This window comes from Psammomys obesus, unplaced genomic scaffold (genome assembly GCF_907164565.1).
Source record: "Psammomys obesus unplaced genomic scaffold, mPsaObe1.curated_primary_1811, whole genome shotgun sequence".
Lineage (NCBI taxonomy): Eukaryota > Metazoa > Chordata > Mammalia > Rodentia > Muridae > Psammomys > Psammomys obesus.
The window spans coordinates 1-19,124 of record NW_026591983.1 but is presented as its reverse complement, the minus strand read 5'-3'; the positions used below and the strand labels follow the sequence as shown (position 1 = coordinate 19,124).

The 19,124-nt window shown below is 45.7% G+C and overlaps 1 long non-coding RNA gene across 1 annotated transcript; it reads left to right on the top strand.

Moving 5' to 3' along the window:
- The first annotated feature begins 4,241 nt into the window (after positions 1-4,241).
- On the top strand, positions 4,242-18,492 carry LOC129680746 (uncharacterized). Its single transcript, XR_008720737.1, has 4 exons — positions 4,242-4,320; positions 10,649-10,674; positions 15,930-15,981; positions 18,443-18,492. It is a non-coding gene; the product is annotated as an uncharacterized LOC129680746 (long non-coding RNA).
- The last annotated feature ends 632 nt before the right edge of the window (positions 18,493-19,124 follow it).

Genomic DNA, 19,124 nt, shown 5'->3' with positions numbered 1-19,124 from the left:
TCTTTTAAGGCAATGTTGTCCTATGTAGCCCATTCTGGTTTTTAGACCTATAATCCTTTAGCCTTAGTCTCCTGAGCAGTAAGTGTGGGTACAAGTATGTGCCGCTTTGCTTGGCTACTTAGAGTCATTTCACTCTGTTAGTAAGCTCACACTGGTTCATGTACGTAAGTTGTAGGAGAGGGACCTACTTTGGGCCTGCCTAGATCCAGAGAGACCGCAGTGACCTACCCAGAAAGTTCAGCTCTTCTCTCTGCCCTTCACTTCTGCGTGGTATCTGTTCCAGTGTCACCCCCTTCCCTCTGGTGTCACTAACCTCAGGCTCACCTCCTCACAGCTCATAGGGGAACTATCTTCCTAATGCCTCTTATCTGAGTCCCAGGCTTTGCTTAGATTAGATCCACAGGCTCACTGCCCCTTGCTGTTCTGCAGACCAGCTGAGATGGTAGGGCTGTGTTTCCCAGCCTGCCGTGGGTCACAGCTCTGCCATCAGCCACCGTGGTTGGTGACGCTCAGTGACTGGCTGGCCCAGGTGCTCAGACTGAGGGACTGTGGCAGATTCTCAGTGTCAGGCACCTTACTGCAAAAAGGGACTCGAATCCCAGATGGCTAAAATCTCTCAAAACCCGTCATAAATGTCCATTTAGTTTGTCCTCGGCAGCCAGTGAGCTCTGGACCCTAGAACAGTGCTTCCGAAGGACAAGTTCTACGTGAGCCTGCCTTTGAGCTTGCTCTGTGGTTACTGGATATACATTAGCTTCAGCCCTCAATACACTGTTCAGTTGAGCTGTCTTGTGGTTCAAAGCAAGACTTTTTGAAGAAAGTGATTTACACTGCAGTGTAACCTTCCATTTTCGTGGGAGTCCCTGAGTGAACTGACATAGAGTGTACCCTCATCCAACAGGCAGCGATAGGCTGCTCAATTCAAATCTGTTAGAGCATACCCTCATCCAACAGGCAGCGATAGGCTGCTCAATTCAAATCTGTTAGAGCAAGCCCCGACCCCTGCAGCCAGTGGGAGTGGGAGGGCAGCGAGTAGGAGACGCTGTTACTGGTTTTTGTTTTGTTTTGTTTTTTTTCATAAAAGAATTCAACCCAGCATCTTTTCAGTTCTTTGTTTTTACATTGCTGCATAGACATTCCTAGGGTGGATAAACACCAGGCACTCACACGATTTGTGTTGGATGGAAAACAGGCCTCACTATTCTTGTGCCAAACTGTCAGTTAATGAATCCATGAGGAATTGGGCTAAGTGCTCAGTTAAAGTCTGTGGGTGGGTTGCACGAAACACTTTGAGTAGCTGCTTTAGAAAGTCCTCCTTGATCTGACAGAGCCTCGAAGTTCTGATCTGATGTACGGCTCCTGGGAGCAACCTGAGCGAGCTTTGCTGGGTTCTATGGGGAGTTCTTTGTGGATTTTTCCACCTCAGACTTACAATTAACTGATACAAAGAGGTTAGGGAGAGAAGACAGTATTTTAAGGCTTGTTGTTGTTTGTTTGGCTTTTTTTGTTTTTGTTTTTGAGACATGATTTCGTCTGTGCTAGGCTGTCCTCACACTCTGTGTGTCCAAGGATGACCTTGAACTTCTGATTCTCCTGCCAAACCCTCCTGAGTGCTGGGCTGACAGAGGTGCACTGTCATGCCTGGCTTACGCTGTTCTGGGAGTGATCCCAGGCCTCAGGCTCCTTCAGCCCTGAGCACTTTGTTGAGCTGAGCTGACTTTTGAGTCATAGCAGGGAAGCAGAGCATTGACTCATTCTAGCCTAAGCACTAGGCAAGCACCCTACCAACTACACCCATTCCTAAGAGGGTTATTTTATGGCTGTTTGGCATTTGATCCTCACTGTGTGCTCAGAGACACAAGACAGGGCTTATGACCTTGAGAAAATTAAACACTGTGGGCCAGAGAGGGACCCAGTTCCCCAAAGGAACAGCTACTGTGAGCGTGTGCTGTGCCAGGTCTTCTGTTGCCAGTCTTGATGACATATGGAGCGGGGCTCTCTCCTTTCTGCACAGGCTGACTCGGGCCTGCCTCTCAGCCTTCCTGCAGTGGGTGAAGTTACAGTGATGATGGCTGTCACATCCTGAAGGGCAGTCTTTGGACAGCACAGCTCTGATGGACCGTTCTTAACTCTTCTTATAGTTCCTGGCCAGAAGTCTCAGCAAGGCAGAACTGCCCCACAGCCGGAGGAATGAGGGATAAGGACAGATGCTTAGATTCCTACGAAATAAGTGAGATGGTGTTGGCTAGTACTGGTGATTTTGCTGCTGCCTAATTGGAGCAAAATGTGTGTTTTCTGGAGTCGATAGGCCAGGGTAAACACCTAGAACAGTGTTTCTCAGTTGTGGGTCACGACCCCTTTAGGGGTGAGGTTGGACAACCCTTTCACAGGGCTCGCAAACCAGATAACCTGTACAGCAGATATTTATATAAAGATTAACTATTGTTTTCTGGAGGCAGGGTTTCTCTGTGGCCCTGGCTTCCCTGGAACTTGCTCTGAAGACCAGGCTGGCCTCAAACTCAGAGATTCACCTGCCTCTGCCCCCTGAGTACCGGTATCAAAGGTGTATGCTACACCATCTGGAACATTATGATTCATAACAGTAGCAAAAATCACAGGTAAAGTAGCAACAAAAATAGTTTCATGGTTAGGGGTCACCCCAATATAAAGAACTGTATTAAAAGTTTGCAGTATTAGGAAGATTGAGAACCACTGAGCTACGGGACTGCAAATGCAGATTAGGTACCTTAACAGGACTGAATTGCTCCCTCCTTCCCTTCTCTCTCTCTCTCTCCTCCTCCTCTTCCTCCTTCTCTTTTCTCTTTTTCTCTTTCCTTTACCCCTCCCTCTTTTTTTTTTTTTGGTAGCAAGGTGCCATATAGCCTGGCCTGGCATTGAAATCCACTGTGGGGTGAAGGGTGTCCTTGACTACCTTCTACTCCTGCCTGATCCTTGGAGTTACTGGTTTCCCCCCAGATCCCTGAACTTTGTCTTTCTAATCTGCTTGGAGGTTTCTTCCGTAAGAGGAGGAGCCACTTAGCATGTCATAGGTGGACATGAGATGAAGCTATTGATAACTAAGCACACGGTGAGCTAGGCACTTAATTGAGCAGAGTGGAACTTGTGGTACCCTTTCATTGTTTGTCTCCACATAAAGGAACTTGGATCTGCAAAGATAAAGAGTGTAAATGTTTATATAGAAAGAAGACGGCTCTAGCATGTTTCCTGTAATTGTCCAGCGGAGGCACTTTCATGCCCTTCCTCCTTTGCTTCCTCCTCCTTTCCTCCCTTCTCCCTTCCTTCTGTGATGCTGAGGATAGCTCCTAGGGCTTTGCATATGCTCAGCAAACACTCTACCACTGCGCTGTATACCCAGTTCGTTCTTTTTTAGAAATCATCATTTTATTAAACCCTTAAGATTTTCAAAAATGTGTACAATATATTTTGATCATATTTACTTCACTCCTCCTCCAACTCCTCCTAGAACCAAACCCACAACCCTCTCCCAGCTCCATGTCTGTTTTTTTTAATACCACACCAAGGGGCTGGAGAGATAGCTCAGTGGTTAAGAGCACTGGGTTTGATTCCCAGCACCAACACGGTGTCTTGTAGCTATCTATAACTCTATTCCCTGGGAATCTGATGCACTCTTCTGTCCTTCTCAGGCACCAGACACTCACATGGTATACAGACATACATGTAGATAAAACATCCATCTGCCTTGCTCATGGGATTTGTTCTCTGCACCTGGCATGGTACGTGATACACAGGAAGTGCTTAAGACAGAAGGAACACCCTGCAGGAGAAGAACCTTCACATACACCCCCTCCCAAAAAAAATTAATACTTTAGGAGCTAGAGAGACGACTCAGCGGGTAAGAGGACCGCTGCTCTTGCAGAGGACACAGGTTCAGTTCTTAGCACTCACGTGGTGGCTTGCACCACCTCTAACTCCAGTTCCAATGAATCTGATGCCTTCTTCTGTCCTCCATGGGCATTGCATGCGCACATGCATACTTGTGTGCAGAGAAAGTACTCATATAGAATAAGTAAATAGATTGTGGAGGACAACTCTTTCAGCAAAGTGCTAGTCTCGAAGAGTATTTGCTGGGGAGCCTGTAAATGCTGAATCTCCTCACACATCTTTTTTTTTTTTTTTTAAATAAAAGTCAAGAATCATGTAGCTGTGAGATTGTGAGATGGGAGAAAGTATTTTCATGCTTGTTATTCTGTTTGCTTTCAGGCTGTTCCTGTGTTTTTCATTTTGCATAATGTAGCTGAAGTCCTCATCTGTGGGTACCAGAAGTATGTCTGGAAAGAGGTAAATGATCACCAAGAGAGAGGTATCCTTGCCATTCTCAGATTCCCTGTCACCCCACCTACTCACTGGAGTAGTCAGTCTTCCTCCATGCCTAGTGACACCAACCAGTCCTGTGAACATACTTAGTGTTTACTGACAATGGGCTATAATCTCATATCCATGAAATGGAGAAAGCCCTGGGAGACCGACCTACATTAACCCAACCTTAGAAATGTGCCATCAAAAACCCAACCCCCAGGAATGCTGGTCCTCTCGTCCTCAGCTGCTCCTGCTTCCACTCCTACCCTTGCCCTGACATTTCTCTGGCTGGAGTCCCTGCGTCAGAGGCCACTGTCCAGTTGACTCTTCATTGTTACTCTATCCTATTTGGAATCTCTTGCCGCCTTGGCCTTGATGACCTTCCCTGCCTGGTTCTCTTTTGAGCTTCAGGCTTTCCCCACATAGCCTGCTCTCTTTCTCACCCTCCATCTGCTTTCTCATGCTTTGCTGGGGCAATGTCTCAGGGCCATCTGTCCTCATGGCCACACCTCTGGCTCCAGCCCCCTTCTGCTCGCTCCAGCATTGTAGTCTCCCCAAGCTCAGAACCCCGGGGCCTGCTGTCCTCTGGGTGGCCCGAAAGCATCTGAAGTAGAAAGCTTGGTTTCCCTAGACCTGCCTCCCACTTGGGAGTTCGGGCTTGGTCAGCATCTAGCAGACCCTGTCTTCTTCTGCCCACAATCCTCTTCCCTCCTCTGTGCTCCTCTGCCGTGGCCTTTGTCTCTCTATCAGGGTAGCTGGCCAAGGACTAAGGTAGGAGCTTGCTGTGCAAGTCTCCAGGACAGCCAGGCAGCACCTGCTTCGGTTTCTCTGGGGCTGTCCCAGAGGAGAGTGTGGATGTGGTCACCCCCTAGCACCTCAGCTCCTCTCCACGGGATCAGAGGGGTACGCCTCTCTGCCATTTTATCATGTGATTTCTGTATGCCATCAGTTCTAACACACGATGCTCCCCCCAGCACCCAATTTTAACCACCCAGGATTAGAGCTCTTACAGTCACATGTACTTTGTGTGTTCTCTTTTTTTGAACACAGAAGGTAAAATTTTATGTGGCATCCTTTTGTGTTACTGAGACAGGGTTTCACTATATGGCATAGGCTGGCCGCGAACACCCCTGTCTCAGCCTCATCAGTGCTAGAATTATAGAATATAATTACCAGGCTCTTCTTTTTTGTGTCTTCTTTTGTTTAGTGAGAGACATCATTTTCTGTTTTTTTAGCTGCCTTCCTTTGACCCCCCCCCCAACCCCCTTTCCCAAAGCAGGGCCACAGGCTGAGGCTCTTTATAACCCCAGGCAAAAGCCCCAGGGCTTCTGGTTAGCCAAGTGAAGCTTTAGGCATGGTGGCTTGTGCCTTTAATCCTAGCACTTGGCAACTGGATCAGAGAAGTTCAGGGTCATCCTTGGCCCATATAGAGACAGGTGAGACCCTGTCTCTACCAAAATCGAAACAGCCCCTCTCTACCGTGAATGTGTTAAGATACAAGTGGCTTTAGAAACTGCAAAGGAAGACCCCAGACACTGTCTGCACACGTTCATGGGTGCCCTGACACGGTGCTGCTGCACTGCTGCTGCTGTCGCTGCTCTGTGCTGGCCGAAGAGTGCTGTGTGTGTGCCAGTCCCTAGTTGCTTACATGTATGTATTTTTTCTAACAGTCTTTTCTAGGTTTCTGTTTGTTTGTGTTGATTTTTTTTTTTTTTTTTTTTTTTTGAGTCAGGGTCTTTGCAGCCCTGGCTAGTCTGGACTCATTACGTAGACCAGCACTGGGCTTGAACTTGTAGAGGCCTTCCTGACTCTTCCTCATGAGTATTGGGCCTAGAACACTTGATCCTTGTGCTTCTGCCTCTGTAGTGCTTAGACTCCAGGTCTGTACCATATCATGACACCACCTGCCTACCAGTCTGTCAGTGACAGCCTTCAATTGCTGCTTCCTCTGCCTACCTGAAGTTTCCTTTTTCTTGAGGAAGGTCTCACTCTATAGCTCAGCCTGGCCTGGAACCTGAAATCCCCTTGCCTCTGCCTTCATGCCTGTGCTACCTCCTTTTCTTGGGCATGCTTTCGTTGTTGTTTTTTCAAGACAGGGTTTCTCTGTGTAGCCTTGGCTGTCTGCTTTGTAGACCAGGCTGGCCTCTAACTCACAGAGATCTGCCTGCCACTGCCTCCCTTAGTGCTGGGATTAAAGGTGTGGGCTACCACACCCAACTAGGATATGTTCGTTCTTTCTTTCTTTCTTTCTTTCTTTCTTTCTTTCTTTCTTTCTTTCTTTCTTTCTTTCTTTCTTTCTTTCTTTCTTATTAATTAGAGTTTATTCACTCTGTAGCTGAGCTGTAGCTCCCTCCCTAGTCCCCTCCTAAACCCACCATCCTCCCTCATCTCCACCCTGCCCCTCCCCAAGTCCACTGATAAGGGAGGTCTTCCTCCCTTCCCTCTGATCCTAGTCTGTCAGGTCTCATCAGGTCTGGCTGCATTGTCTTCCTCTGTGGGCTGGTAAGGCCGCTTCCCCCTCAGGGGGAGGTGATCAAAGAGCCAGCCACTGAGTTCATGTCAGAGACAGTCCCTGTTCCTATTACTAGGGTACCCACTTGGACACTGAGCTGCCATGGGCTACATCTGTGCAGGGGTTCTAGGTTATCTCCATGCATGGTCCTTGGTTAGAGTATCAATCTCAGAAAGGACCCCTGTGCTAGGGAATGTTCTTAATGTAACTTACATCTCAGACTTACAGATGAGAGCCTGAAAGGATATATTTTCATGAGGAACCCAGTTGCTCCCTTCCTCACTGTCACTGTTAACAGTGAGGGCCAATGAGGTGGCTCATTGGGTATGGGGCTTATCTCCAAGCTGTACAGCCAAGCTTGGTTCCTGGAACCCACGCTGTGGAAGAAAAGACCTGATTGCCATAAATTGTCCTTGGATCTGCACATGCACGTCCTGACACTAATAATAAATGTAAAATAACGTTATGATAAGGTTTGGCTTTACCATTCTGTATAAATTATGCTGGAGTAAATTCTAGAGAGTAAAATTGACCCTCTCATGATTTCATTTCCAGATTATGAGAATTAACTTGATATAGAGTCTGTAGTTCATTTTTCAACACCCATAGCTCTTTCTATGTGTCTCTCTGTCTCCCTTACCCTCTCCCTCACACACACAGAGTCTGACTATAAAGTAATGGTGGTTTATGGGACCGCCACTGTTGGGTTGTTTTTCAGTATACATTGTTTATACTAAATAGCAAGATCCCTGCCTAAAGCTGAGATGTGGGAGGTGCATTCATGACCCTCATGGAGCTCGGGGCTGAGTGGAGAAGAGCTGACATTCACCTGTGGGCTGTGAGGCCCGTAGGATCAGATGTGGGCTGGAACTGATGTGGGAGGACCATGGGCAAGGCTTTCCAGGGGGATTAGGTTTGGGTTGGGCTAAGTGGGATGGGTGAGGATTTTCCAGCTGGGCAAGAGGAGAAAAGAAACTCAGGTAGGCAGAGGAAGCAGCAATTAAACTTTTGACTTGAGGTCGGAGGCTGTCCCTGAAGGACTGGTTAGCAGGTGGTGGCACTAAAGGGTCAGACTGTGGAACAAGAGTGCTGGTCCCAAACCCTGAGACCTTGGAAAACCTCTTCCCTCATCTCCTTCCTGTCTTACTACCTTTACCTTGGTAAGATAACCGATGGCTGCTGATCCACGGTTATAGTGAACAATAAGGCACACTCTTACAGTGGTACCCAGCCAAAACTAAGCAATACTTGCAGCAAATTAGAGAACCCAGAGTGATTCTTGCCCTATTATAATTTTTGTCACTCTCCCTTTTTCTCCTTTTAAGTAGGGTTCTTTCTCACTGTGTAGTTCTGGCTAGTCTTGAACTTGAAGTCCTTCTGTCTGTCTCCCAAGGGCTGGGATTACAGGGCCCTGCTACTACACTCAGCCAGAATACAACTTCCGAGGAATTGCCTTTTGCAGCCCGAGACCCTGAGATATTCCTGGAACTGCTGACTTTTGTATTAAGGTTCTGAAAATGGGGAAGCTTTACAGTAATGTCTCAGTTGATTTCAGAGTCCTGGGGGAATGGAGTTATATAATGAGCTTTTGTCATGTTCTCACTGTGTTTGTCAGCCTCTTTATTCCAAAAGGGTTTGACATTTTTAAAAGGTCTGGGCATGGTAGCTCATTCTGTAATCCTAGTTCTCAGGAGGCTAAGGCAGGGGGATTATTTTGTGTTCAGGCCAGCCTGAGCTACAAACTATGTTTCACTAAAATACAGTAGCTGGCTATGGTGCTGCACTCCTGAATTTCAGGAGTGGAAGGTGGAGTGAGTTCAAGGCCAGCCTGGGCTACATGAGACCCTGTACCAAACGAAACAAAACAGAATAGTTAAAATGAAATAAAATTAATTTAATTTTAAAATAATCTGCCCTCTGCGAGGCTGAAGTCTTCTAGACCAGGTGGCTTCATTGTTCTGTGTCATAAGCTCTGCAGCAGTTCCTGGGTAGACATGTTATTCATGGCGAGGATAGACCAGCCCTACAACGTCTGCCCTCTGTGCTTGCTCTTCACCAGACTGGTGAGGTTTTCATGACAATTTGTTTCTAATATAGCTTGAAAGACAGCACATTTTACCATAGCAGGGTCAAAGACCAAGGTGCTCTTCCACTAGCGGTCAGCACAGCGTGCTTGCCCTGTTTCCTGTATTCAGAAGATGCCAAAGGTACAACCATAGCTTTGTATCCAAATAGCATCTACTTATTAAAAGAACAAAAACTTGGTTATTTACCAGTATGTGAAAACTTAAGGTATCCTGGAGAACAGACCATACCATATGTTTCTTCTGTCCAGCTTTTTTTTTTTTTTTTTTTTTTAATGGGACCACAGATTTCCCTGGAACCTAACTCTGTAGGCAACACTAGCCTTGAACTCTTGATCTTCCTGCTTTGGGCTCTCGTGTGCCAGGGTGACAGGTGTATGCCACTGTGCTTGGCTTCAGCCCTTTGCTTCTAAGCAACAGACTTATATGTCACATTATTTGAATAGGAGTCAAAACTTGTAGTTTATCCCAGATAGTAAAATGATTCAGAAATATCCAGAATAAATCTGTCATCCTTCCTGTCCATTTCATCTGTAAAACAGAAAGATCTGCACGACCCTATTAAAACACCATTCTTCGGTGCCAACGGTTAATTTACTTGATCTGATTAAAAAGACTTAGTGAGGGAAGAGTCTAGGTTAGAACTTCCTCATTTCAAGACATTTTAAGTGTCAGGTTTATATTCCCCCAACATGCTATTTTCCCCCCCTTCTCTCTGAGGGTAAGATAAAATGGCCCTTATCCCCATTTATACCAGAAAATGTGTAACATTGCGAAGAGTCAGAGCTGGATGGATGACACAGGTGTGCCTGCCTCTAGTTACAGCTACACAGGCTTAGGCAGGAGGATCATTTGAGTTTAGGAGTTCAAAAATAGTCTGGAACACATAGCACGACCAACCCCCACTCAAAAATTACTAAATAGGAGGCAGGAGATATGGCTTAGAGGTTAAGACCATGAACTAGCTAGAGGACCTGGGTTCAGTTCCCAGCACTCACACTGAGTGTCTCACAATCACCTTGTAACTCCAGTTCTAGGAGATCTGGTGTCCTCTTCTGGCCTCTGTGGGCATCTACACACAAGTGGTGCATGTAAAGTCATACAGGCGCACATACACTTTAATAAATCAGTATATAAGTGAACACATACGTAGAGGCTAGAAGTTGAACGAGAGGTTGGTTTCTTTTCCTGTGGCGACCACATTGATTTCTCAATTGGCACTGACATCATCTTGTTCATAAGCACACTGTCCCAGTGTTCAGAGCACTTTGGCAGAGGACTCAGCTGTGGCCCAAGTCATTCTTAGATCCAAGCAGCCGAAGCTGTAGGAGACATTAATACGAGCAAGCTCTCCTTAAAATAAATAAGTAAAAGTTTATTTGTATATGTATTCTACATATGTAGATGTTTTGTCTGCATATATGTACATATGCACACCAGAAGAGGGCTTCAGATCCCACAGACTACAGTTATAGATGGTTATGAGCTACCACGTGGGTACTGGGGGTGGAACTCAGGACCTTTGGAAGAACAGCCACAACTCCTAAACTCAAGTGATCCTCTTTGCTGAATCTCTCCAGGCCCTGGCAATAAGCTCCTAAGCCCCTAAAAGGTTGACTTATAATTTATTTGCTTTTTAATCTAAATGTTTCTGTTCAAGGGAATTAAAGAGTTTAGAAAAACTAATTAATTATATCTCTTTACTTTCATTCAGAAAACATCGTTCACAAAGATCTGTAGGTAAGTTAAAAGAAAACGCTTTGAGGGCATACAATTAAACTTGACTTTAACTTAGCTGATAAACTGAATTTATTATCAACAGTCATATATTTGTACTTTGTTACTTATTTTTTTAATTTTTTTACTGTTTATTTTTATTTTATTTTATTTTTTTAACTTTTATTAGTTACACTTTATTCACTTTGTATCCCCCCATAAACCTTTCCCTCCTCCCCTCCTAATCCTACCTTCCCTCCCCCTTCTTCACATGCCCCTCCCCAAGTCCACTGATAGGGGAGGTTCCCCTCTCCTTCCTTCCTTCTGATCCTAGTCTATCAGATCTCATCAGGAGTGGCTGCATTGTCATCTTCTGTAGCCTGGTAAGGCTGCTCCCCCCTCAGGGGGAGGTGATCAAAAAGCAGGCCAATCAGATTATGTCAGAGGCAGTCCCTCTTCCCATTACTATGGAACCCACTTGGACACTGAACTGCCATGGGTTACATCTGTGCAGAGGTTCTAGGTTATCTCCCTGCCTGGTACTTGGTTGGAGTGTGAGTCTCTGGAAAGACCCCTGTGTTCAAATTTTCTGGTTCTGTTGCTCTCCTTGTGGACCTCCTGTCCTCTCCAGATCTTACTATTTCCCACTTCTTTCATAAGATTCCATGCACTTTGCCCAGCAATTGTTACTTATTTTTAAATGTCACATTTCTACACTGAGTACACAAAACTTCACTAATTGTGCAGTAGTAGTGATGGAGAGCCAAGTGAGAAACATGGAAACGACTTAAAATCTAAAACAAACAAAGAAACAAACAAAAACAAAGCCCCCTGGGGGTGGTGGGGAGATAGCTCAGTTAGTAGTGCTTAACACGGGAGCATGATGCCCCTGTTCAGTGCCAGCTCCCACTTTAAAAGCCCAGTGTGGGGGCTGGAAAGATGGCTCAGAGCTTAAGGGCACTTGCTCTTCCAGAGGACCTGAGTTCATTTCCCAGCAACCACCTGGTGGCTCACAACCACCTATGATGAGATCTGTTGCCCTCTTCTGGTGTACATTTGTACATACAGGCAGAACCTTATATACATACTAAATAAATCTTTAAAAAAAAAAAAAAAGTGTGGTAGCAGATGCTTGTAATTCCAGGATGAGATGTAATGGAGGAGACATGGTTTTGAGACCCTGTCTTAAAAAGACGATCATTCCTGAGGCGTGACCTCTAGTCTCCACATGTATGTTCACACACATGCATGTATACCTCCCCATGTGCACACCTTCATACATGGGTGTGTGTCCACATGCATAGTTAAAATCGTATTTGCGTAATTGGGTGTCTTAGGGTTGCTGTGATTAAACACCACGACCAACAAGCAAGTGGAGGAGGAAAGGGTTTGTGTGGCTTACACTTCCACATCACAGTTTATCACCAGGAAGTTAGAGGAGCTCAAGCAGGGCGGGAACCAGCAGGAGCTGATGCAGAGGCTGGGGAGGGGTGCTGCCTACTAGCCTACTTATTGTGGCCTGCTCAGCCGCTTTGTTTGTTTATTTGTTTGTTTGGTTTAGTTTTTCGAGACAGGGTTTCTTTGTGTAGCCTTGGCAGTCCTGGACTGGCTTTGTAGACCAGGCTGGCCTTGAACTGACTTTGTTCTGCCTGCCTCTGCCTCCCTGATTTTTTTCTTTTTTTTAAGAACCCAGGACAGCCAGCCCAGGGATGGCAACCCCCATGATAGGGTGGACCCTCCTAAATCAATCCCTAATTAAGAAAATGCCCTACAGCAGGATCTTATGGAGGCATTTTCTCAACTGAGGTTTTCTCCTTTCAGAGAAATCTAGCTTGGGTAAAATTGCTATAAACTAGCAAGCACATTGGGTTTCTATGATTCTCTGTGATGGTGAAAGTGCCTCTGAGGGTCTGAATTGTGTTTCTAGGCTATGGTCATAGAGAGGTGTTCAAGTGCCCTGTGCCTCACAGGGGTCCTCAGCAGAGTATGTTCCAGGCCAGGATCTCATGTAGGCCCCTGTACCTCCATGTCCTTATTCTAACAGTATTCAGTTGCTTGAACTGCACTCTCCCTCAGTGGTGACTAAGAGGCTCCATCCTGGAGGCAGAACACTGGCGGAGCTGCCTTGACAGTTAGGTTTAGGTTTTTGTTGTTGTTGCATGTATTTCTGGGCTTCATCTCATCCAATCCCCTTTACCTTCTCTGACTTTTAGTACAGGTTGCAACTTGAAAGAAAAAAAAAATGTAAACAAAATCTTAGGACCCATCGTTTTTAAAAGGATATTAGCTGTTGTGAAAAGCTGCTAAGTGATCTATCAGTAACTACCTTAACTACCTGCTGTAGTCAGTGTGGCTTGAGGGCAGATGCTGTGGGATTCAGTCATCTCACCCCTGCTGGCCCTGTGCTGCTCATGCCCTGTGTGTGGAAGCATTGTGGATTCTAGCTGGCCCTCCTCTCAAGGAAGCCCCCAAGCCTGTCCAGATTCTCCCCCTCCCCTCCAAAACCAGCCTGCTGCTGTGCTGGTCCAGGAACCCCCCCACTCCCCCCCCCCCCCCCCCCCCCCGCCTTCATTATCCTCTGTAACACTGTGAAGTCACCATGGCTGTCAGAGGAGGGTAGACTGAGCGCAGAGGCTTCTGGACCACAGCCCAGCCCATGCTCTTCTTCCCAAAGCTAGTGCCCAGCCATGTACGTCTGGGCACAGTATCCAGCCACAGGTTGCAGCAGGGAGGACATTGGAATGGGTCAGCATCACTGTTTCCAGTATACTGAGTTTGCGAGTCGCAGGCTGTTGTATATTACATTGGCGTGATTATTTGTACATGTATGTGTTGATGTGACCTATATATAGAATATAAAATTCTGTACATAAGTTATATATGTTGGTGGAAGATGCCTTATCCTACCATATATAAAAACATACTGAAAGCCAAATGTGGTGACATAGAAAGCCCTATACTACCAACTTCTCAGAAGGCTGAGGCATGAGAATTGCAAATTCAAAGCCAGCTGGGCAAGGCCCTGAGATCCTGTCTCAAGATAAAAAGTAAAACCAGGACTGGGATAACTCAGTGGTAGAGCCTTTGCTTAGCATGCATGACACCATAGGGTCAGCTCCCATTACAGAAATAGATAGATAGATAGATAGATAGATAGATAGATAGATAGATAGATAGACAGACAGATAGATAAATAGAAAAATTTCGCGTGACTGTACTGCGTGCTGCCCTTTGTGACTCTGATCCTCTCCCACTTGCCAGCTGAGGTAACAAATGGTCAGGATGGTCAGCAGTCCAGGGCTGCGCTGCACATGTTGATGTCTTTATAAAATGGCCAGCAGAGAGGGACCAAGCTCTTTTGGGGTTTGTGTTTTTTGGTGCTTTTTTTTTTTTTAAAGGAGAAAATTGTTGGAGAAAGCCCGAAGTAAGGTCGTTCTGTGTATGAAATCTAGAAGAAAAATACAAAAAATCAGGGGTCCTAACAACACCAGATAGACTCAGAAAAGAGAGCTCTGAAAATACCGGTGATTGGCTGTGTTGGGTTTTATTGGTGGTGGTGGTGGTTTTTGTTTTTTTCGAGACAGGGTTTTTCTATGTAGCCCTGGCTGTCTTGGAACTTAGTATGTAGACCAGGCTGGCCTCAAACTTAGAAATATAAGGTTTCCAAGTTGAGAGAGGAAAAAAAAAAAAAGAGGTTTTTCTTTAAAAGCTTTTTATCTAGAAAGTAAAGCTTAAGCTAGATGGGTTGGCGAGATGGCTCAGAAGTTAAGAACACTTGCTGCTTTTCTAGAGGACCAGAGTACAATTCCCAGTACCCATGGTAGCTCACAACTGTCTGTAACTTTATTTTGGAAGTATCTGATGCTCTCATACAGACACACATAGAGGCAAAACACCAATGCACGTAAATAAAAACAAATATTTTTTTTTAAAAGACACTATTTAAAAAAAGATTAAGCAAGAATCTTACTGTGGATTTCTACATTTATCCATTTCTACCTTTTTTGTATTTGCCCCCTCTCTTTCTTCCCTCTCATTTACATATATGAATCCATGTATATAAATATATAACTTAGTGTATGTAAGAATATATACGTATGTATATTAATTATTACCCATCATATTTTTTCTGATGCTCTTGAGAATCCATGACCCTGTTTTTAAATACTGTATGTGTCTCTTAATATCAACCATCCTGACATAACCAAGACACAATTACATGCTCTTATCTGATACTGAGCCTGTGTTTAAGATTCATCAGTATCACATTTTGTCTTTTATAGCATTTTCCCCTCCAGGATGGCGTGTGTCTTCAATATCCTTTAATTTTAGTCAGTAGTTCAATCTTTCTCTTTGTTTGTTTGTTATTCTATTAATTTATTTTTATTTGCCTTTCCATTAAAAGTGTTGGTTTTCTTTTTGTTTATTTATTTGTTTCTTTTGAGACAGGGTTTCTCTGTGCAGCCTTGGCTGTCCTGGACTCACTTTGTAGACTAGCCTGGCCTTGAACGCACAGAGATCAACCTGGCTCTGCCCCCCATTTGCTGTGATTAAAGGGTGTGTGTGTGTGTACGTGTGTGTACAATGTGTGGTCAAAGGACAGCTTCCTGGGATTCTTTCCTTCCACCATGTGTGGCCCAGGAAGTAAACTCAGGTCATCAGGCTTGGCAACAAGTGCCTTTGCCCCCTGAGACAGCCTGGTCTCCACATTTTTGAAGGTTGGGGCCTGTTGTGAACTGTGTGTACGTTTGGGTTTAACATATTATTTGCACATGCTACAGTTCAAGCACCTAAGGCAGGGCCAGCACAGGCTTGATACTGAACAGTGTGTGCTGTCAAGAAGCACACGAAGAGCTATTGGAGATACTGAGGTCTGTTATTTAGACAGTGGAGGGCAGCAGCATAAGGTACTCTCCATGCCAGGTTCATCAGTGACTGACACGGCAGTGATCCAGGCTCCCATCTGCCTCCTTCATGTCTGAGGAGACTGATGAGGAACAGACATGTAGGGTGAGCCAGCTCTAGTTTTCAGGTAGCCTGTGAGTGCCAGGCTTTAGGAAGCAGCCAGCTGAGCCACAGAGGAGCCGCCTGACTGTCAGCTGAGCATAGAACTGTGAGATTTAGGTAGCAGGCTCCCAGAGACAGCCAGGCACACTGGCTGCTTGTAGAGTCGCGTGGCCGCTTGCAGATTCCGGAGGGTGTGGTTCTGCCTCCGCACACACTGAGACATGCTCTGATGTTGGACGCTGAGGTTGCCTGTTTGATCTGCCTCTCCACAGTGCCCTCTTCCTCTTGGCTGCTGCAGGGTGCTTTCCCTTCCAGGACTCTCAGGTAAGTCCAGGAGAACTCATAGTACCTTCAGAGACCCCTTGACTTTCTGAAGCTCACATAGATGTGCAGTTTCTATGCCTTTCTTTTAGAACCAGAATAGCCTGGCCTAACAAAATGGTCAAAAGCTATCAGACTGGTTGCCTTGTGGCTCAGCCTGTCATTTCTCCAGGCCTTCAAACAGTGGCTCCTGGAGGCCTGCAGTCTGACCTGTGTAAGTACATGGGGAACCTAGGATCCCACACCTAAGTCACCACAGCCTTGGGCATTGAACCAGGGCTGATTTTCCTTTTAATTCTAAGCTGTCCTCATCTGCAGAGGGTTTCACTGAGGTCTTTTGCCCAGATAGAGTTTATCTGATGAGGGCCCCTTTCAGCCCTAGAAATCATCTCACCACTATCTTTTCTTTCTTAACTTTCCCCCTTCCTTTTGTAGTATTCTTTAGACTCTACCAAGTGTTAGGCACTGAGATAAGTTCCAAGAAAACAATAGTCTGTTCTAGCAGAAATTGGAAACCATTTAGTGCAAAGGGGAAGGAAACAGACCCAGGCAATGGATCATTATGGCACAGGGAGGCCAGAGCTCTGCCCAGGGAGACAGCAAGGCTGGGAAGCATTGAGAGGGCTCAGAGACCCCAAAAAGAGCAGTAACAACAGTTATAGTGGAGTCTGTGACAGTGCTTTGTGTATTTTGCCTTATTTTAAATTCTCACAACATGGGCCAGGGAGGTGGCTCATTGCATAGGTGCTTGAGGATCAGAGTTTAGGTTTTCCGGTGGCCAAGTTAAAAAAAAGAAAAAAAAAATAAGCTGGGTGTAGTTCAAGCTCATAATCCTAGTGCAGAGAAAATCTCAGGGGCTTCTAGCTTCAGGCTTAATGAGAGACCCTGTGTCAAAAATAAGGTGGGGAACCAATGGAGGAATACACCTGCTGTCCATCTTCACATACACCTCTAGGCTGTGTGGCTGCACACATACACACGTGCACACATATACATGAACACACACGAAAGAAAAGAGTCGAAACAATTTTGAAAGGGTGGTGCTGTTTTTAATATCTACTTTATAATTAGAGAGTCAGTGTGGTCCAGATCTTTGTGATGCTGGAGCAGAACTCTGTGAGGAGGACTTGACTAGGACAGAAAGCAGTGATTTACACTGGGCGAGCCGTGACTATCCTGTGACTGTCACATCTGTGGTGTATCTACTCTGTTCCAATCCCTGCCTTCCTGCAGTTTATAATTTAGTGAAAGTGAATGCAGAGAGAGATGGGGGGGGGGGGAGAGGCTAAGGAAACTATGGAGTGGTGACAGTAAGTTATGTGGAGAATAACAGGAGAAAAGGGAAGTCAGCGTTGAAGGGGGCAGAAGAGACCACTTGCCTAGCATGTACAGCGAGCTCCAGCACTGCAAAAGTAAATTAATAAAAAGGTCAGAGGAAAGAGGTAGTCCGTCTGGCTGAGTTGAAGGGGATGCAGTCACGCTCGGCAAAGTGTGGGACATCCTTGTACTTTGGGTTGGCTGTAGATGGGACTGAAGATGTTGATAAGTGCGTATCATGTCCTGGAATTTTAGGAAGTCCCTTAATGGTCACCAGATGATACTGGGGAAATCTGGGTTTCCTCTGGGGTTTCTTAGTCTTATTAATAGAAAAAATTAAGCGTGAACTCAAATAGAAGCTAGAGGACAATTTTATTAGAGTTTAAAAGGACACCGCCACCACAGGATGAGCAAGCTGTAAACCTCAGCAGCTGGAGAGAATACTGGAGGAAGGGCGGAGAGCTATGCTCTTTACGTTAAGCTGGCTGGTGTGGAGGTCAGCCACAGGGTGGCAGGCAGTCACCATGGCGAGGAGGACCAGAGCTGTAGAGAAAGAATTAGGAAACCCAGACTATCAGAAAAAGCATATATAGGTTCTGGCCAACATTTAGAAGAAAGATAGAAAATTTGCATCTTTCTGAGCTAGAAAGGTTGACATTGCTGAGCCCCCTTGCAGCCCATAGGGACAGTTCTGGGAGTAGGAATACTGGAAAGGAAAAGTACATTATCTTGTTAAAGGGGTTAGCATTCTACCTGTCTCCTTAGCATGGTTTAAGGTAAACCGGCCTTCCTGGAGTGGCCCTGCCTTCCTGTTTCCTGGCCAGCTCGTGGACTCACCAGCTGGATTACCTGTCAGGGGAGGAGACAATGGCGTGTCACCACCTAGAGAGAGACTCCATTTCTCACCATAACAGACACATAGGGCTTTGGATGTCACAGAGTTGCATTTGAACACACTTAGGGTGGTGGTGGAGCGGGATACTGGAGAACACAGGAAGGCACTTGGGGCCACTGGGTGTGAAGGGAGCTGATTCTAGGCCTCGGGAGGGTTGCCCTGGAGCCTCCAGCTGTGGTCAGCACCTGGTTTCTGGTTGCTGAACAAACTGAGGTTTGTGTCTAACAGCCTTTCCTTAATCCTGTGTTACAGCTCGATCCAGATGGATATTTCTGGGCTGTAATTCATGTATTTTGTGTAGGTAAGTTTTAAAAAGTGTTTGCTTAAGTAATTAATTGAGGACTATTATTAAACTCTTAATGTACATCCAGTTTCTTAGTGATCCTAGACAACAGGAAAATTAAGATACTAAGAGTAAAGTTAAATGGATATTTTTCATATTTTTTTCTACTTTGCACTTTGTCTTAAGTATTTCTCATTTCCAACATAATTTCTCTTTTGTGCCAAACTGTCCTCGGTTTGGGTTTTATTTGCAGTGCTGGTTGGGTGGGTTCAGAAATGGTGGGTTCACTGTTTGCGGGTTTGGGGGCTTGTCAATAAAGAAACTGCTGACATGACCACTCCACTAGGGACAGGGTTTTTATTGTGGGTTAGAAGAAGAAAATATCCAGAGGCATCTGGAAGAGTCCAGAGCAGAGACAAAGGAAAACAGGCTGTCCATGGCCAGGGCTGGGGAAGCGGGAGAAGACACTGAAGAGAGCGAGTGTGGCAGAGAAGGCGAACAATAATGCCAGAGAGGTGGAGAAAGCACGGGGGGGGGGGGGGGGGGGGAAAGAAGGAGAAAAAAAAAAAAAAGGGGGGGGGGGGGGGGGGGGGGGGGGGGGGGCGAGTAGACAAGTAGACAAGAATTATAAAGAATTATAAAGAGGATGAG